The following is a 22,070-nucleotide window of genomic DNA, read 5'->3' on the forward strand; positions in this document are numbered from 1 at the left end:
TGCTACAAAAAGTAGAGGCAGGTAGAATGCAACCCATTTATTATGCCATCCAATAGCTTACAGAGGTGGAAACAAGGTATGAAGAAATGGAGTAGCAAGCCCTCTCTTTGGTGTTTTCAGTCAGAAAGTTTAGCTCCTATTTATTATCTCGGCCATTTTTCTTCCTTACCACTCAGTCTGTATTAGCATATCTAGTTAACAAGCCTAATCCTAGGGGAGATTTGCTAGAGCTTCAAGAGTTCTCTTTCTCTTTTGTCATTGAAAATACCACTAGGTCCACTATGGTAGATTTGCTCAGAGGATAGCAAGATCTAAGAGAAGAAAATAAATATAAGGAGGACATTAATGATGAAAGGGATACACCACCAACAGCTCTTATTTTGTATTTTGATGGGGCTTTTAGTCCTTCATGCCAACAAGGAGTCGGGGGGATAGTCTTGATGAATTCTGAAGGTCAAGAGGTGTGGGCAAGAGAACAAGAGCTTCTAGGTATCACAACTAACAATGTAGCTAAGTATAATGCTTTGATTCTTGGTTTGTAGGGTTCTCCCTCGCTCATCTCAAGGCAAGAATTATTTATTAGTGGCCACAGATTATGTGACTCGATGGGCAGAGGCCAAGGCCACAGCCAATAGCAAGAGAAGCACAGTTGCAAAATTTCTCTTTAATCAAATTTGTTCACGCTTTGGTTGTCCTTTGGGGAAATTATCATTGATGGAGGAACCTCTTTTAGAAATGAACTAATTGAAGATGTGGTGCATAAGCTAAAGATAAATCTTAGCATGTCCACACCATACTATCCCTAATGTAATGGCTTGGTTGAGAAAACAAATGGATTGTTGTGCAATTCAATGGGAAAGCTTGTAGACACCAAGAAAAGGCATTGGGATAGGCACTTGGCAGAAGTTTTATGGGCTTATCGAACCACACATAAGATAGCTATTGGGTTTACACCATTCCAACTAGTGTATGGATTAGAAGCCATTTTGCCCATTGAATTGGAGATACATAGTCTTCGCACTGCTGTTGCAAGAAAAGGACAAGAGGATGCCTATGCTCAATACTTGGTACAGCTAGAAGCCTTGAATGATGAATGCAGATTATAGGCCTTACAAAACTTGGAAGCTTCTCAAAAAAGGCACAAGGCCCATTTTGACACCAAATTACGCAAGAAGAAAGATATTGCAGAAGGAGATTTGGTAATGAGATTTGATAGCCGTCTAGACAAGCAGCTAGACAAAAAGTTTATCGGCCAATGGGAGGGACCATATCGAGTCAAAAGAAGCTCACGAATGGAACCTATCAACTTGAGAATGTTGATGGCATGGTGATACCCAAATGCACCAATGAGTATTACCTTAAATTCTTCTTATGCTCGACCACCTTGAGGGCCAGTAGACCCTCTCTGTCACTAGAGAGAATCTGCTGGGGGGGAAAAGATGTGATGCCAAAAATTGATATTTTTTTATTTGGCATTGGTATTGTTTTCTTCTATGTTTGATAAGAGTTTGAGTATCAAGTGATAGCCTAGTAGCTCTCACTTATTTCTATTTTCTAAGATATTATATGGGATTGAGAGGATGAGTGGAATGGATCATTGTGGGGAAAATTTTATTGTGAGCTTTTTAATGCGAGCTTTTTTGGAAATTTATCAAAGTTTGTGAGCTTTTTTAGAGTCCCATAAAAAAAGACCTACTAATCAAAAAATAACAAAGTAATTACTTATCCTGTATCTATGGATTTATCCTAGGAAATACCAAAGCAATTAGCAATTCTATGGACTAAAAAAGACAAAGCTATTAATCCAAGTAATTTATATTGCAAGTCAGTAATAAATGATATCATATATAAAAATGAGCCATCACAATACCAATAAATATGTATTATGCATTCAAGTCTATGGATTGTTGCTAAGGCAACAAAGGTTTAATGAAACTTCAAGTAAGCATATGCCAATTTTCATGTAGTTCTATTATTTGAAAAGGCCAAAGCAATTAGTAAAATGTTCCACATTAAGGACATTGTGTTGACTCAACACAACAAATTTTGAGCAAAAAAAAGTGTCACATCAAAAAGTGGGCTATCATAACACCAACCAAGTTTATATTTTGCATTCAGGTCTATGGATTGATCCTAGGTCGACTAAGCACTGATGAAACATCCATAGTGGAAAGGGTTGGTTGATGAATAAGCATGTGTTGATTTGGATCCAATCCCAATACACGGATGAAGATGTAATAGATATGTTTGCATGCCAGGTAAGGTTTTTGACCCAACTCTCTTTTTTGAAAATATGGACATGTACACATGGGTTCAGTCTTGATGTGCACATCGTAAGACATCCGAGCCTTGTCAGACCCTGTTGTTCTCAAATGGAAAATACTATGATGAAGAAGCTCCACTGTCATTTCTCCCATGACAACAGCGTGCATAGATTGAGCACTAGCTATTCTTTTTGCAGCCTCCTTAGATATGCCATGCCTCCATTTTGTGGTTCTTACCAATGTGTGTTGAGCTAAATTCCTTGGTATGGATGCCGACCCTCCATGTGCATCACAAAAATTAGTTGGCATCGGTGCTAATCCTTGAGGTACATTTGGTGTCCTCCAATTTACATGGGGTTGATCCACTATTTGCAGTCTAAAACCAGCCTTGATGAGATTGTCTATCTCCTCACTTGTGATGTTTGTTTCCACATCCACCTTCCACACAGATGAACGTTCAGGAACATGCATGATATTATGATCTAGGTGCCATGTATGAGTTATATCATCATTACAAAACCACATCCATTGTGCTTTTGGTCCTCCTACCCCTGGATGCCGCCGTTCAGAGTAGAAACAGTGTGCCACCACTCCTTGTGAACTACTTTGTATATATCGATTACACTTAACCTTTCCATCTATGAATCCAAGACACTTCACTTTAGAGTTTTTGGAGGTCCTTCGAATTGCCCAAAAGGTACGGTGGATAGGCACCTCAACAATAGAGAGGCCACTAGGAAGGCCTCCTTGTCTCATAGGTGGAGCCGTTGGGGCTTGTTCTCTTGTGGGAATGGTCTCATTCTGAGCTCCTTCAGCTTCCCCTACATTGCCATGTTTTTCCCATGATGTTTTTGTAGACTCCCCTTGAACTCCACCTTGCTCCATTGTGGAAGCCTCAACATCCACTGGTTGGGTATTACCTTGCGGTTTTATTGAATGCCAATCTCCACCTTCGGTCTCGAACCTAATTTTTCTCGGCCGCCCTCTTTGCTTACGATCTCTGGTCTCCATCGCATACCCTGGCTTGTGTGAGGTGTTTTCTAAATGCATACTTGATGACTTGCTTCTCTTTCTTTGGACTGTTACCTTATCCCCATGTAATGGTCTTGGTTCTTCATACATTGGTGTCCCTGCAACTGTTTCATGCACCATTTGTGCAACTTGTGCTGGTGAAGGTGTACTCCTTGAGGCCACTCTTTGCATCAAGGCTTCCAAGTTAGGACCATCCCCAACATGCCTTCCAATCATATATGCATATTGTTTGGCACTTTGTAATAGGGCATTTGCCATGTCCGAGATGCAACAATCATATAATTGTATCTTTGTCTTAAACCCTTCTCCTGCTAGCCAACTACCATGCATGCTTTCAGCTAGATTTGACCTTGGAGTGTGTGCCTCCTCCAAGGAACTCTTTGTTACCTGTGGTAAAAAGGGAGGTAATTAGATTGGCTTATTACATTTATTTAGCTTACTACATTTATCTACAAAATACATACCGTGCTCATGAGATTCCCCCAATGGGCAATCCGCACATCCCACCAACTAAACCATATGTCCATTGAAGGAATGTCGGCCACACGGATGTGTCCTGCATGCCACCACTTCCGAATGAGCTTTTCTTGGTTGGTAGCTTCTTGCTTTGTCTTACATAATCTCCAATTCTCACACATGGTGATATGCTCGTTCCTCATATCCTCTTTGATGAATTTCCTTGTGTGCTTATGCAAGCTTTGTTCCCAATGGAAGAGACATGAGCGCTCTCTCCCAACAATTATGTTGTTTGGACCCCCATTGAAAATAGTTCTCATAGCTATCCAATTTGCTCCAGCTTCATCAGACATGAAACCATGAAAATCTGCAGGGGGATACCCACATTCTTTCATTGTGGCATTCAACATCTCCCAAAATAGGATTTGGCTTGCAGCATCTTCATCTTTCATCTCACATGTGGCGATGGTCATTAATTCCTGCACACTGGTAGACATAGCGAACATTATTAAATATTATACCACAACTCTCTTGATGATAGCAACATGGATACATAAGGATGGAGGGAAGTTATACCTAGGATCATAAACATGACATGCCATTGTGCTCCACCCAATCACTCGATGGGTGTGATCAAATTGTACCCATGAATTCCTCAAATCACCATTTCCTCCTCTTCTCATGCGATTAACAAGATCCACACCAGATGCTGGACCATTGGTTGACATTTTAAAAACAAAACATTTTTCATCTGGCAAGCCTTGCCCTGGAAAACGACTTCCATGGAAGAATGAATACATAGACCCTTTCTTTAGTAAAAGAAGGCTGTCATAACCTTCCCCAACAGGTAACCTTGCCTTCTTCTCTTGTGCAACAATCCGTTTGAACCTGTAACATCAGAAGTCAACTATTTAGAAGGTCTTTATACCATTCTAAAGTTAAGTAAATTAAAAATCACTTAGCTACAAACAAACATACCGTTGATTCTCAACTAGTGGTACCAATTGCTCGAGAAAGTTGGTCAACTCTAGATCTCCCACACTTGCCCCTTCATTATTGTCTCCTCTCATCAATGATGAATTCAAGAGCTCCTTGGCAACACTCATTTGAGCTTTGCGTGGTCCAGCATTTTTATCCACCTTCAAAACATCTGCAACAAGCTTCTTTGTTTTCTCTATCATTGCCTTAGATGTTCCTGGCTGTACGGGGTGCTGATGTTCACCAACATGGACCATCAATCTAGTCATTGTTTCATCAAATGGCATTACATAATATACTATGCAATTACAAGTATCAATGCAATAAGCAGGCTTACGACAATAGTGACAAACAATCTTGTTCCTCTCCTCTTCAGTCAAGAGTCCAAGAGCAATCTTCTTTTGTAGGTAGCCTCTAAAAAAGGATGTGTTAAACTTCTTATTGTTTGCAAAATAAGGGCAAGTAATTCTATGGCATTCTAATGAGCCAACACAGTAGCTAAGCCTTACTGTACATGAGATAGCTATGTTGGTGGTTGATGGTTTAGTCCATATGTGGCCATCAAATTTTTGCTCCATGCCATTCATGCCATTGATGTTTCCAAAAGTTGGAGGAAATTCCAATAGCATACTTCCATTATATACCCTTGGTAATTCAGTGACTTGCTTCCTTTGCTTTATATTTGCAATCCGCGTTTTGAGTATATTGGCTTGCTTGTTCTCCATGATCCAAGGTATGATGCTTTTGCTAATCTGACATTCATCTTTTGAATGGTCCTCATTTGAGCCTTCAAGGTCAATGTGTGAAGTCTGCATCATCTCAATGTCAACATCAGTCCTCGACTTATAAGAATTGTGGTACATACCAGGCTTCTCAATGGGATTTAACTCTTCAAGATCCACGTAAGGAGATGGTTGAGAGGTTTTCTTTCCTTCTTTGCCAAACTCTTCGGAATAAACTCTACTAGCAACACAACGTGATGATGAACCAGGCTCTTCAAGCTCACTAATAGTACTTGCTGCCATGATTGTATTGTGGATGAGAGCATACCTTTTTGTCAAGGAGGCATCCAGTACGTAATGCTCTTGACCATCAATATCCCACTCAGATGAAAACTTTACCTTCATTGTTGCTTCACCTTCAATGACTGCCTTAAGGCAGATGAGCTTGTGCGTATGGGGAAGAAGGCTTTGAAGGAAATGTTTACTAACAATCCTTCTTCCATCCTTAAGCGGGATAGAGTGTGATAGATTCACTCCTTCAATAAGCCATTCAATAGAAGCCTCTTCTGTAGCCATTTTGGATGACACAACAAAAGGTACCAAAGACAGAGGGAGCTCAGAGAAAGTGGTTATTAGAGGAGGTCAGAGAATACAGACAATCTTGAGAGCAAAGGGATGGTAATCCAACATGGCATTGAGAGCAGAGGGATGATAACCCAACACGGATCATGAAAATAAGAAGGGATGAAAGAGAGAAATGCAGTGTGATGCAAAGCTAGAAGGCAACCAAAGAGACTTAGAAAGTAATGGTGGGAGAGAATGAAGAGGAGAAAATGACAAGAGAGTAGTTTCAGGATGCGTGGTCACGAGAAAGCAGAGTGCAAATATTGAAAATGGATAGAGAATGGGTAGAGGATTGTGAAACAGGTGGTGTTTGAGCTAATTCCAATGTCGATGATGCCCTGACAGCACAATGAGAAGTAGCCATGTGGCCGTCATTACAACCCATTGAGCTGGAATGATGGTGAGAAAGGTGGCGGCCGAGATTCTTTCACAAACTTGGATTATGCCAGGATGCCACAATCTTAAGCCTTAAAAGCCACATGCTATTATAGGGACGATTAATGATTGGAGAGAGATGAAGGAGAGACTCCTTCAAAACAACGTGGGCTATCTAGCATTCAAAACAACGTGGGCTATCTAGCAGGAAGACAGTGGGTACATCATCGATGCACGCTGGCCGATCGCACACTGATGACGCTTTGGAGACATCCTTGCTTGCGATGGTATCGAGGGATGAGCCACCGTTTTGTTTCATCATTGATAGCTTCAAGCCACACAGAGAACAAAGAAACTAATTGCATTGTCGAATGGGTCTCTCACCTAGGATGATAGTAATTTCGGTAGATCAACTCCGCCATTTGGTTCTTGCTTTGCACTGATCTTTCCCTCTAACTTAAATAAAATATCCTGTTGAATACGGCCCTATTAACCGAGTCTATGATGAGTAGAAAATGTAGGTGATTGCGAACCAAGGTACCCAAATCAATTTAACGATGAAGGGCAATTCAGTGATACGATGAGTATAATACGCAAGCACCACGGGATAAGGTCGATCTCTCTCCTCCCTCCTTCGTCCCCTCTCTCGGCTCTTTCCTCCCTCCTTCCACTCTCCTCCCTCCTTCCACTCTCGGCTCTCTCCTCCCTCCTTCCACTCTCAGCTCTCTCCTCCTTCCTTCCCATCCTATCGATATTAGCTCTCTCCTCCCTCTTTCCACTCTCCTCCTTCCTTCCCATCCTATCGATATTAGCTCTCCTCCCTCCTTCCACCTTTCCACTCTCCTCCCTCCCTCTATCCTATCGATAAGGTCGACCTCTCTCCTCCCTCCTTCGTCCCCTATCTATGAAACCAAAAAAAAGGGGGGGGCTCAGCAGCCCCCCCCTTTTTTTCGGTTTCAGCAGCCCCAAACTTTATGAGACCGGAAAAAAGGGGGGGGCTCAGTAGCCCCCCAGAGTCTGCGCTAGCTCAGCAGCCCCCCAGAGTCTGCGCTAGCGCAGACTCTGGGGGGCTGCCGAGCCCCCCCCTTTTTTTTGGTTTCATAGATAGGGGACGAAGGAGGGAGGAGGTTTCATAGATAGTGTTTAGATAGGGGACGAAGGAGGGAGGAGGTTTCATAGATAGTGTTTAGATAGGGGACGAAGGAGGGATTCGGTTTCATAGATAGGGGACGAAGGAGGGAGGAGGTTTCATAGATAGTGTTTAGATAGGGGACGAAGGAGGGAGGAGGTTTCATAGATAGTGTTTGGGGCTGCTGAGCGGCTGCTGAAATTGAAAAAAAGGGGGGGGCTGCTGAGCCCCCCCCTTTTTTTCAATTTCAGCAGCCCATGAAACCGAAAAAAAGGGGGGGCTCAGCAGCCCCCTAGAGTCTGCGCTAGCGCAGACTCTAGGGGGCTGCTGAGCCCCCCCTTTTTTTCGGTTTCATGGAGCAGACTCTGGGGGGCTGCTGAGCCCCCCCTTTTTTTCGGTTTCATGGATAGGGGACGAAGGAGGGAGCCTCTTCATAGATAGAGTTTCGGGCTGCTGAGCGGCTGCTGAAACTCTATCTATGAAGAGGCTCCCTCCTTCGTCCCCTATCCATTTTTTTCGGTTTCATGGATAGGGGACGAAGGAGGGAGCCTCTTCATAGATAGAGTTTCGGGCTGCTGAGCGGCTACTGAAACTCTATCTATGAAGAGGCTCCCTCCTTCGTCCCCTATCCATGAAACCGAAAAAAAGGGGGGGGCTCAGCAGCCCCCCAGAGTCTGCGCTAGCATAGTCGTAAGTATGAAAACTACAAAATAACAAAGCAAAATAGTCGTTAGATAACAAAGCAAGCTTCAGCAGCCCCAAACTCTATGAGACCCGAAAAAAGGGGGGGCTCAGCAGCCCCCCAGAGTCTGCGCTAGACATTTTGTGAGTGCTTGCACACGTATACTAGGCCTTGAGGGAACTCGCTCGGGAGTTGAGGATCATCCTCTAGGGAAGCTCACGCGAGTAGCAACGGTACTGTACTTCTACATTTTAATGATGTTATTTACTCATATTCTTTGGATATTGCTTTCTTTAAACTTTTGGGGTTGCTTAACTTTAGAGTTTCTATCTACTTAGAATTCAATGGGGGATCTTTGGGAGGAGGTTTATGTGCAGAAGCCCCAAGATTTTGTTGTTTCTGGACAAGCACAAGGTTTCCAAGCTCTTTGTTGGCTGAAGCAAGCACCTTATGCAGGGTATTAGAAGATAAACCAGTTTTTCTTGTCCAAGGGCTTTGTGATAACTCCCATTGAGCCTAATTTGTATATTATGAAAAGGGGAAAGATTTGATTGTGCTATTTTATTATGCTGATGATATCATACGTACTAGGAGTAAGGAAGGATAATTTCGGATGAGAGATCATACTTGCGAGCGATAATGTGAATGATATCGTACTTACAAGCAAGAATATGAGGACTTAAGATGAACTCCTGTGAGCAGACTCTAGGGGGCTGCTGAGCCCTCCCCTTTTTTTCTGCACTTGTTGTTTTGTCGCATCTTCCTGATTCAAGAATTAACTTATACGTGTAATGGTATAATATATAATATTCATTTTGATACGTTACTTTTATATTTATATATCACTAATAATTCATAAGACCTTAGGGTTCACGGATATTCCAAAGACGGATTATCAAATTAGTGTAGATTTTCAAGATATATCTTTCAAATACATTTAAAATCAAATGCTGCCGTAAAATCTAACTCTTATAGCAAACAAACTTCCCACTCCAGCCTTCCTGCCCAGACTCCAGTGCCCAACAACTGCTTTTGGCAATGCTTGAGCTCGCAAGGCTTTTGCTAGACGGTTAGGTAGATTGTTCTACAGATACGGCGAGGGAATCCTTGAGCTGGCAAGGCTTCCAGCGGCTCTAAAGTAGATTCATTTACAGATAGGCCTATGGGCTATAGCCACACAAATCCAAATCCATGCACTCGGAGAGCTCATGAGATTATAGACACCAGACGCGTATACCTATTAGCCATGAAGGAGGAGATGGCGCAATAAATAAATCAGGGTCAGAGCCTCCAGCTCTGGAGGAATCAGTCTGTATACCAACCGTAGCTACTTCAAAAAATTTGCAAGTGCTTTTGATCTCCGAGACAACCTATTACTGTCTCGAGTCTCGACTCTCAAGCACCGGCTTGTGGATAGAAGAGAGATCTGCACAACGGCAAGACGGGAAAGTTAAAACGATTAAAGTATTCAAAGAGAAAGCTGAAACGATTATTCAAACGTCTAATGTAATGACGGCATTAAATGGTACTGCAAGATTGGAGAACTGTGTCCACTTAACCCTTAGAAACTGAAAAGGCAAGTATTGATAATTGATGAACAAAATGCCACCCGAGCTGTAACCAACCATCAACGCAACGCGACGCTGAGTCGTAGGGGACTCGAGGGTCTACAAATCAAGCCGCAATCGCGTTTGAAGTTCCTTTCGGTTCAGGTCCTCCTCACTTCAGAGTGAGCGAGGACCCTGAAGTGAGGAGGACCCTCTTGCAATTGGTGACGATTTTGGAGACGGGTACGGCGCAGAGAGCGCGCAGGCCCTCAAGGCTCACGCAAAGTTGTGGCGACTTACCCTTGCACATCTCGAATCTATGTTTCTCCATTGTGAGTTGTGGCACCTCGCGAGTCGCCTGCCTTTCTCGTACAGGTAAGTTAGATCCTCGGGCCCTTCTGTCACATCGACTGAAGTCTGGCTTTGCTCCGCATTCGAGGTTTCAAATTCCCAGAGCCCCTTTTTCCTTTCCTGAGAGTCACAGGATTCAGCCTCAGTCGTTTTTATTGTTTCAAGGGTGCTCATGATTCTGTTGTACCTAGTTCCACTTATCCGTCATGTGCCTTTCCTTTCTCCCACCTCATGAACGCCACGAATGGATAGGTTTATTTTTCTCTGGCGACGAACTTTTTTCTTTTTTAATTAAATTGAAAGTGATCTTCTCTTACAGGACAAGTCTCTCTGCTTCTTTTGACCAACATGCCACCAACCAACACCCCTATATCGACTACAGCCTGCTTCCATACAACAGAAAACACAGCAGAACCATTCGCCAAAGCCTCATAACGAGCCATCCAGATCTTATGTAGAGTGGCATATCTAATCACGTCCCATAGGGTAGCTTTGTCCTGCCCAAAGATTGCCGCTCCCCTGGAAATGAATGTCACAATGTGTTAGCACACCGAGTACGGAGAATACCCCAGACGTTGAGAAGTCATGGGCAGACGTTGCGAGATTTTTTTTTTTGGCTCCTTATCGTTAATTTTTAACGCAGTTGGAACGTGAGTGTCAGTTCAACTTACATATCGAGCGTCTTTTATATAATATTTATTGTTTCGTTTTGGTGCAGGTCCAAGCCAGTCTTGCTGCTTCGCCGTATCTCGGGAGTCACTGCAGATTCCCATCCAGCTCACCCTTGTATTTCTCAGGGTTGGGCGAGGCCAGGTAAAGACCACTTTACTGTAGCTTCGTTTACATCATTTTGTTCTTCTGGTGCCACCTCAATGATCCTAGGCTTCGAAAGTAGTTTTGCTAGCTGCTTTGTTTTGCGCCCAGGATTCGTCCCCCTTTCTCGGAAGCAGGCACCGGGTTCTTCATAAGTTGGCGTTCTCACTGCTTGATTTCGATTCGTTACAGGCAAGTTGATTGAAGAATGTTGATTCAACGAAACGGTAGTGCACATGTTCTGGTCACTACGGAGCTCCCTTCATTAGTCCAAGCATTAAAAATTGTCTCAGCTTCAACACTTAGTCTTCATGCACGCTTACTTCCAGTGGAGAAGCGAAGCTTTTCGCCGAAGGAGCACGCGTAAAGTCAACTCTCTATACGGTGTATGTCATTCGTTTGCCTGCGAGAAAACGAGAACTCGTGCTCAATCTCTTCTGTCCTCGGGTTAGTATCTGGCACATCCTAGTTTGACGCAGTCCTTCATGCTTTTAATCATTTGTACTTGCTCGGCCGCAGTTATAAAGAAAATGTGCTGCTTCTCATAGCATGTAAAAGCTCTTTTCTGTAATCGGTTTTCTTCGTTACAGACAGTCATAAATAAGATGCGTTGCTTCTCATAAGTTGCAAAAGATCTTTTGTGTTTTCATCGGTTTTCCTCTAGTGATAGAATAAAATAAGTTGGAGCGGGCAAGGTACAGAGAGCGGCGTCTCCCTTATCCTATTCCTTTTATTTGTTATGCAATTAGTGAGCACAGTAACTCTCTAAGATTGTCAATGGTTGCAAGGCATTACGGTAATAGTATACATCCAGGCATGTCACACCATAAATCTTAATGCGGGAGGGAGAGCGAGGGAGGGGGGGAGAGGGAGGGAGGGGGCGAGAGGGAGAGAGAGAGGGAGAGAGGGGGGGAAAAGGGAGAGGGAGGGAGAGGTGGAGGGGGAGGGGAAGAGATCACCGTGTTCATATAAGATATCATATCACATATAAGCACTATGATATATTATCATATCATATATGAGCACTATGAAAACACCATGTATCGTGTGCATTCAATGGTACTTTCAAAACCCCTTGACCAAAAATACCTTGGGCGGAGTGGGAGAGATAGAGAGGGGGTGAGAGGCAGAGAGGGAGGGGGAGAGGGAGAGGGAGAGAGGGAGTGGGAGGGCGAGGGGGATTATATCAGTAGATTTATTATGTTAAGTGGTATAATGGATGTATCCTAGAGCCTTAAGATAGGATAGAACCTAGGTGCTACTAGATTAGGGGATGCTCAAAATGCAGGAAACTTTGTTAGCTAGATCTGCAGCATAAAGGCCTCTACGATTCTCAAATTGTTACCTCTGAAAACTATTACACGTCTCCTTAATTTAAGGTTTTGTTAAGCTTTGTTAGGGAATGCTTGCAAAACCCTATAAATGAAGGTATGTGGAGAGTATATGGAAAGAGACGAATAAAAGTTCCATCTATGAATGTAATCCCTCTACCCTAATAAAAGAATATAAGTCTATATCGACATGATATGAAGTAGAATTCCCCTTTAACAAAAAAAGGAATTAATATTATAGAGAAAGTAAACCAAATCATATGGCAATCCTCCAATCTTTGTTGACATCAATGTAAACCAAGTATCAATTGAAGCCATCTAGAAACCAATGCAGGAAAAGTATCTCATGAGAGCATCCCTTAGGTTGAGAGGAGAAGGATCACAAAAGGAAGCTGACCAAAGGAGAGAAAAGGTAGACGTACTTGAGATCGTGATATTGGCCAAATCCTTTAGGGTTTCAAGGTTTAGGCATTTGAGGGTAAATAAATATTAGGGGAGATAATTGAGGTCAAGAATCTAATCTACTAGAAGATTATTTCATGATGGCTTAAAACAACAAAATTATGAAGCCCAAGATTTGAAAGTTGCATCTTACACGATGAAGTTAAGATGTGGTGGAGGAATCTAGGCCTAACAAATGGGTTAGTTAAAGGGGAGATAATTGAGAGATAACCTAGGATGAGATGAAGGAGCTTCCCATGGAATGCTTCAAGCCCCCAACTATTAGGCTCAGCAGATGAAACACCTTCCTCTACCTCAAGCGAACAAGCATGATAGTCAAAGACTATCTATAATATATTAAGAAGATTAATCGATTATGACCATCGTATGTACGTCAGCCCTTAGATGAATCTATGAATGTAAGCTATTGTATATAAATGAGTTGACATTTGGGCTGTGCTCAGAAGCATTTGGTGAAATTGTGGTACAGTCGCACTCGAAAGATCAGTAATGCGATGAATGTGAAAAGAACCTCTCATTATGAACTTCTCTCCTTGCCAATCTCTACTCTATGCTTCCTCTCTCGCGATCTCTATTCATATGTTATGGAGATGTTTGCAAGCGAGTTGCAAAATGTTTATGCAGAACACCGAATCTGATGTTGTCCTTTCGTATTCTTTGCTTGATGTAACAATGGCAAAACCTTATTCGGGATGGAAACTAGTAGCAATCTAAGTTTTCTCAATTTTCTTATTATTCATCCACTTAGGGAAAAGTAATGTGATTAAATCGACCGCGTCAGAAGCCTCGTTGGCTTCAGGGTATCATGCTCATCTTTTCCTTTATCTCCCATATGAATTAACACACTATTTCTTTCAATTCTTCAATAATACTTCATACACTCTGTGACTGACTTAATTCAGTTCTCCAAGTGGTTGAGTCTTCAACAGCTACTTCTCTAACCATCAGATGGTTCTTGTATGCATGCTATTACTATCATTCGATATTGTTTTGTACACAGTTGTTGTGCGAGCTCTTGCTCTGGAATACATAGTTCCTCACTGTTTGTCTCTATTTGCATTCTTTGTATTCCTTTTCCGTAGCTGTTGCACATATCATTCTATCTCCATTACAAAAAATTTGGACCCAAAAAGGGCCCTGTAAGGAAGCCCTTGGGCTGGTGACATGGAAAAATAATGTGAATAAAACCAAATAGAATATTGGCTAGTGGAGGGCAATAGAATATTGGAAGTGGCCTGACTTCTCTATTTCTTTATTCAATGGCCCAAACAATGAGGTGGAGCACCGACTTGCTGCCTCAACTCTCCCATCACGTTTTTTAACTATAACCAAACTAAGAAACCTAGTTTCTAAACCAAACTTGAATCATTTGACCTGAAACCAAATCCTCCCATCGAACTACCATACTCCTTTAACTCTCTGTCATTCCTCTTGCTCCCCCTTATTTCTGAGCACCATTTCGAATTTTTCTTTGCTCCAGCCCTCTTTTCAAATTTCCTGCTGGCTCTTGAGTGAGAAGCTTCTTTCTCTATTCTCCCTCTCATGGGATGGACTCTCATGCCAAGATCTGGTCACTTCTCTTCTCTACCTATATTTCCCTCCCATTTCACTCTCATTCTTTCAAAATGTTCAAGATTTTTGAATGAGATTCAACCTACCTTCTTCTTTCTCTATTTTGGGTGCTTCTCCTTCAAATCTCGCCACTTCCTCTCTCATCTGAGATTCTCCCACGATCTGAAATAATTTCATTCAGGAAGATAAGGCAATCAATGTTCTGAGCAAGCCATGAATGATGCAAGGTTTTTGGAGCTTAGAAGGAGCTACTGGACGAGATTCCTAGAGAAAGGATCAAAGAAGATTGACTTTTAGGCATTGTATTTGCTGATGCATGAGAATCAATCTTTCTTTTGCCCATCTCTCAATACTAGTTACCTTCCCTACTGCAATCTCTAAGGGTGCATGCATGATGATGGAGAGGAGGTCTTATCGGAGAGCAACAAAGAAAGGGAGAACACAGAAATTGTGGGTGCTAACTCACCCAGATCAAGGTAAGCTCTTTTTATATATGTATGGTACAAAGGGGTATAGACTGGGCCATTGGCCTTTACCCCAACAACCTCCCACTTAAAGGCCAATGTGCCTTTAAGGGAGAAGATGGGCATCCTAATGTCATCTGACAGCCATCAATACTCTGCAATGTGCAAACCGCTCTGAGAAAAGACTCTTTGTAAGAAGATCTGCACGGTTCTCATTTGTGTGAACCTTGACAAGCTGGATGCACTTGTCCTCAATCACCTCTCTGATGAAGTGATACTTCACATCAATATGCTTTGTCTTCACATGGAAGACAGGATTCCATGCCAACTGGATGGCACTCTAACTATCACAGTGCAAAACTGGAACCTCTCATGCAATGCTCAAGTCTCCCACTAGACGAGTAAGCCATATAACTTCCTTGCATGTCTTAATGGCTACAACATACTCTGCCTTAGTGGTAGACAAAGCCGTACATGGCTGCAAACGAGAGACCCATGAAATTGCACCTCCAGTGAATGAGAAAACATATCCTTACCTCCTAGTGTCTACATTCTGCAAAATTAGCATCTGCATATCCAACAATAGATGTGTCCTTCCTCCCAAAGAAAATGCACATATTCTTTGTACCATTCAAGTATCTCATGATACCTTTCACTACCTCCCAATGCTTCTTGCTAGGATTTGCCATATACCTGCTAACAGCTCCCACTACAAAAGCAATATCTAGACGTGTAGCAACCATGGCATACATCAAGCTTCCTAATGCGGATGCATAAGGTATCTTTGCCATTTCAGCTTGCTCCTCATCTGACTTAGGGCTGTCCGCTTGGCTGAGTTTCACATATGGAGGCAACAGACTTATGGACTTCCCCCTCTCCATATTGAAACACTCAAGTACCTTGCTAGTGTGCTCTTTCTGTGATAAATGAAGGAGTTTCTTATTCCTATCCCGAACTATCCTCATGCCAAGTATGTGATTGGCATTACCCAAATCCTTCATGTCAAAGTTTTCATGCAACCTTTTCTTCAAGGCATCCACATCCAAAGTAGATTTCCTAGCAATAAGCATGTCCTCGACATATAAAGTCAAAATAATAAGGCTGCCATCTGATGCCTTCTTTGTATAGAGGCAATGATCTATCTCACTCGATGTGTACCCTTGGGATCGCATAAATGCATCAAACTTATGGTACCACTCCCTAAGAGCCTGCTTCAGCCCATAAAGTCTTTTTTTAAGCTTACATACCATCTGTTCTTTGCCCTGCACAACAAACCCCTCTAGCTACTGCATATAGATGTTCTCATGAAGATCTCCATGTAGAAAAGCTATTTTTACATTCATTTGGACAAGCTCCATGTCCTCTCTGGCAACCAATGCAAGCACTATACGAAGGGTACTCATCTTCACCACTGGGGAAAAGATCTCATCAAAGTCAATACCCTTCTCCTGCTTAAAACCCTTGGCTACCAACCTTGCCTTATACTTAGGCAATGCATCTGTTGGAGACATCTATAGCTTGTAAACCCATTTGCATGGAAATGCATGCTTTCCTTTGTGTAAATAAACCAAATCCCAAGTAGCATTCTTTATCAAAGAATCCATCTCTAACTACATAGCCTTCTCCTACTTATGCTTGTCATTCCTAGACATAACATCCTCAAAGCATGAAGGCTCACCACAATCTGTCAACATGACATAATCTAGAGATGGAGCATATCTCTGTGGAGGTCGTGAGACTCTAGTGGAACATCTCAACACTTGCTCACCATGAGCATCTTGCTATCCCAACTGATTTTCCTGCATAACCTGAGGTTGTCCACCTAGATGTGGCTCTCCCACCTCATGATCTATGGGTTGTCCATGCCCTACATCATGTGGAACAGGTTGTGCATGCCTCTCATATGGTGGTTGTCCATCCTCTTGAAACACCACTATGTATCTCAACAGTCTTTTCTGGCTTCTTGTGCATCTTGTCCTCATTAAAGATAATATCATGGCTACGTACTATCTTCCTGGCCTCTGGATCCCACAATCGGTATCCCATCTCACCTAAATCACCATATCCAAGAAAAATGCACTTCCTTGACTTTAGATCAAGCTTGCTACGTTTTTCCTTAGGGATATGAATATAAGCTTCACAGCTAAATACATGAAGATGCCCATAAGATGGTGGCTTGCCTGACCAAACCTCTTCTCGCACTTTCCCATCTAGTGCCTTTCTAGGTGATCCATTGATAAGATGTACTGCTGCCTTGATAGACTTGGCCCCCATTAGCCTTGACGGGCCCACCTTTCTATAGACTTGGCCCAAAAGCCATGAGGTAGATCGGCATTAGAAAGCATGCTTATATTCCTTTCTTGAATAGTTCTATTCATCTTCTTAGCAACCCCATTCTGAGAAGGATTCTCAGGAGTAGTCAACTCCTACTTAATGCCACGTAGCTCACAAAAATTCTTAATGCATGAGAGGTATACTCTCCTCCATTATCAGTGCGCAAGCATTTGAGCTTCTTGCCCGACTGATTTTTAGCAAATGCTAAGAACTTTTGAAATGCATCAAAGACATCACTCTCCTTCTGAAGAGGATAGACCCACACTTTCCATGTAGCATCATCAATGAAAGTAGCAAAGTAAGAAGCACCACCCAATGAGACAGTAGGCATAGGTCCACACACATCACTGTGAACCAACTCCAATGGTTCAAGCCTCTTTTTGCCCAAAAATTTTTTATGTGAAGACCGTGTTTGCTTCCCATACATGCAATTCTCACACATGCTAAAATCTAAAAAATTAAACATGGGAACATACTGCAAACCAGAAAGTATCTTCATTTCTGTCATGCTCATGTGTCCCAACCGATGATGCCACAAAGAGACGGATGGTTGCTCGGTCACATTGATTACATTCTCTCTTATGCCTGACGCGTACGCATGCATTGAGTACAACAATCCATGCTTGGAACCTCTAGCAATCACAAGTGACCCTTTGCTAATTTTCCATGTATTGTTGCCAAAAAACACATGATAGCCATCATCATCAAGCTGTCCCGTACTTATCAAACTCTTTTTCAGATTTGGAACATAACAGAGTATTAGATAAAGTGGGACAAAAGTTGCATTTTGGGAATTTTGAAATTGGGTGGATTTCATTAAAATTGGGAAAGGCTTCATTAAATTTGGGAAAATTTTCATTGATTGTGGGAATTTTACCAATATTGAATATGCTAATATTTGGAATTCCAATGATTATGAAAAACTTCATTGGTTGTGAAACAGTTCATTGTGTATAAAAACCGGAACAAAGCATTTGTGGCAGAGTTTGAAAATCATGTATTTGGTGGTGTTAATAAACAACGTCTGAGGACAACATGTATATTTTACTTGAGGTGTTAATAAACACCAGTTGGTGGTGTTAACAAACACCATGCATAGTGAGTTCCACTAGAAACAAAGCAGTTGTTGGTGAAGGTCAGCTTCTGAAAATTGTCATATTAATAATATGCAAATACCCATTGACAAGATAACAACAATTGAGAAACATCACATGAGAACACACATTACAATGGAAGTTTGGGAGATTAAGAGGGAGAAAATCGACACCATTTTCTATGCTTTGATACCAAGCAAGCTCTCCTATGCTTTAATACATACACTTTGTGGAATCTTGATCTTCTTGGGTCTATTTATGGATTTTGATGTCCATGACCAGACAATTGCATCAATACACTCCCATACCTGTGGATCCAACCTATTCTCTTCCCAATACTTGTTCCAACAATCAACATAGGCATCTGCATCATTGAGCCCCTTTCTCTTAACTGATGGTGCCCAATACTGAATGAATAATTTCTTGAAATTAGGAGAAGCAGCATCGAACTCGGCACTTGATATGGCAACCCCAAGCCATATGGGGTATATAGGATCTGATGGCCTCACCAAGACGGTCACCTTGCTTCACATCCACCATTGGTCTAAACTCTTCCCTCGGCTTACCTTTTAGAGGCCCACAATAGTGATCATTCCATTCCTCATAGCCTTGGAAATCATTAATGCAAGCATTTATATCATCCTCCTCATCAGGAGATTGTGTTCTTGGCCAAAACTCTCTGTACACTCCTATCTCTGAGATGTTTTCCTGTTCGAGCTCACCGATCATGGTTTTCCAATAGTCTATCACTGGCCTAATGTAGGACTCATACGATGCATTCTTTCCACTTACACATCTCTCCCAAAACTTAATGTGATCCTTTATCCCTGATATTACTTGCAAGTGATCTCTCACAAATGCAGCCATTGGCAGTATATCCAGACAACCTGTTGGCAACAATGATTGACCCTCACTATCTTTCTTCCATAGCTCAATTCCCCCTTCAATGGGCATCCAATTCGGTGATTTTGGATGCACCTTGTACTGCATCATTCGTCTGTCACCTTGCATGTAAAATCGAAATTGTAATGGCTTTGCATGTCCAACTAGGATTTCTTGCCCATCACATAGGTAGCCATCCACATAATCCTTGAAGTTAGGAACTCGTGTAAGAACAAATGGTGCCGATGAAGATGATGTACATTTTTTGAATGTATCCATCAGATGTCAGAAGGTGAATGTTTGTCCCACTCGCAAGCTCCCAGAAAACTTGTTAAACATTGCATCAATGTCCTCATGTGTGTGCCCTACCATCAAGAAGCCCAATTGAACTGTCTTGAAAATGCCCCTTGCTACAAGAAGAGAAAGGTATGCAAACAAGTATCTATTTTTCTTCTCAGGCCCACAATTATCTAGTTGGAGTAGCAAGTTCTCTGGCAACTTTTGGAATGGTGGCTCAATAGCAACACTCCCCTCTAAAGAGGGTGGGTTTTCTCTTGTATTTGATGGAAAAAAATTCATACATGTGTCTGTAGCCCTTGCAATGGAAGTTGTCATGGCCTCCGTGACAGACTTCGGGTCACTTTTCGATACAGTTTCTAGATTTGCATTTGTGATCGTGAGATCTACATTTTTAGACAAGCTAGCTCCACTTGTGGAAACATGTGCACCTTTAGAACTATAATGGGAGTCCAAAGCATTTCTTGAACATAGAGCATTCAAAAGGCAAGCATTGCTTCTAGGAATCCCATTAGTAGCAAGGTCTCCAAAATCATGCATGTCCATCCTCTCGAGGTTGCGCAAACAAATTGAGAACGATCCAATCATCAGGTTGGGATCAGATGGCCACAAACCATTGAGGGTGAAGTGTCCATAATGACCGTTTCCATGCCCATGGGTAATCATTCCAATGAGTGAAACCTGTGATTGCCATGCAGAATTGGTGTCCTTGGACCTCACCCGAAGTCTTGGAATTGCCTTTTTTTTTTGGTCCATCTTATCATGGATTATGCATACATACTTTTTTGGATCCATCTCGGAGTACCTACGCCATGCATAGTATAAGTTCCTATAACTTTGTTGCTGTATCATATGCATCTTTCTCTCTTCCATCAGCGAATTGTGCTCATCTTGACTTTTTCTGGCTGCCAATTGAGCCTTGATCTGGCTGCACAAGCTACATTTAGAGAATTCACTCGTCTTAGCAAGGGCTACATTTTTTAAGTCTGATTTCCAAATCCTGCCAAATGTGGATGTGGATAGGCTCTGATAATCACGTTGATTAAGTGAAGCGTTGACCTCACGTAGGATGTCTATCTTCTTATACACTTCAGGTATCACTTGCTGTGTCTCTCTAGAACCATCCTGCATGGTTCTACTCTTGTGAGGCATATGCTCTATGCTATTATCCACAAAGTGTTGAATGAGAACCCTTCCCATACCTATGTGCTCCCTGCTCCTCCTCATCATCCCTGAATTGCCATGCACATATCGCTGCACACCAATCTCAAATTGCTCCCTGTATCGATAAAATGATGTCCTTGAAATTCCATGCATCTCATACCATGCTCTACAACAGACATCCTAACCATTTATCCTGAAGTTGTAGCATATCCTCCCTATGTAGTCATGATGCCAAGCCATTGACAACACATCGTATATAAAGTTTGTACGAGACTCCAAGGAGCTGCCCCAAACTTTCTTCCTTAGATTCATTAAGAGATCTCACTCTGCATGTTGGCAACACCTGCTCCCACAACAATCGATGGAAGAAACCTACTGCATCGAATCTAGTGACATTTTGTACATTGGTGTTGGAGGCTCTCTTTGTTTAGCCACCCTGTTAATGAAAGTGTACCTTCTTTTCTTTGACGTTGGATCTGTTGAGATATCGAGCTCCACTCGCGATATGCCAGGGTGACTGTTGTGCATTTATGTCACCGACTTGTTAGCTGGAGATGCGGTTGGTACACCGCCCACGAATAATAGTTGGATGACAGCTATCCTTATCTACTCTAGTTTGTGGCTCAGTTAGTATGCCACCTTAGTTAGTTGAGTTTGGTTTGAGACCCACATATAGGGTTCTTCTATTTTCTTTGTACTAGAGTTCTTTTGGCTTTCACAACTAAGAAGAGGAAAACTGTTTTCAGCCTCCACCTTTGTGTGTATTCCCCCTATTGTGCATGTGAGAAAGCTGCAAGTGAGACTCCTTCCCTCTCTCCCACTATCTTCACATGGTATCAGAGCCTTGTTCGTGGTAAGGAGCTCAAGAAAGCAAGCCAAGTTCGTGGTGTCCTGGTAAGAGGACCAGTGTTGCTTTCCTATTTCGAGTTTGGGAGCAAATCTCTGCAGGTAGCACAGCCAGAAGTGCAGGAGTGCACTATTTCAGATTGAGACGCCCTTCGCAGTGTGGCGAGAGCACAGTATATGCTGCGGGACCAAGCGAAGCCCTTAGTGACTTTATTTTTTTGATTTGAGGCCGTTTCGGGGCCTGTTTTGAAGGCGGAAGTTCTTCACAGGCACTCAGAAAAAGGCCCTGTTTTTTGCTGTGCGACCACTCCACGGCCAGTCGGTGGAAAGGTGCCGCAGAAATTGCATCGTATGCCTGTGTGCAGAGATATTGGGAGTTGCAGATTCATGCCTGTTGCCTGTTGATGCAAAATCGTCACTAGGAAGTGACTGTGTGGTGAAATACCACTTTCGTCAGTTTTGCAGATCTGCCCGTGTGAGGCAAAAGCTGTGTTTTTTGCAGTGACAGAATATTTTGTAGTGTTCTGTAATGGCATCTGATTCTCTTTCACAGATTGTCACTGAAAAGTTTGACAAGAACAACTTCCAGGCATGGAAGTTTAGAATGATGAATTTCTTGATGGGAAAAGGCTATTGGGAATTCATTACAGG

Source organism: Dipteris shenzhenensis, chromosome 23 (assembly GCF_047967505.1).
Source record: "Dipteris shenzhenensis isolate YYH24624 ecotype China chromosome 23, Dip_SZ_1.0, whole genome shotgun sequence".
NCBI classification, from domain to species: Eukaryota; Viridiplantae; Streptophyta; class Polypodiopsida; order Gleicheniales; family Dipteridaceae; genus Dipteris; species Dipteris shenzhenensis.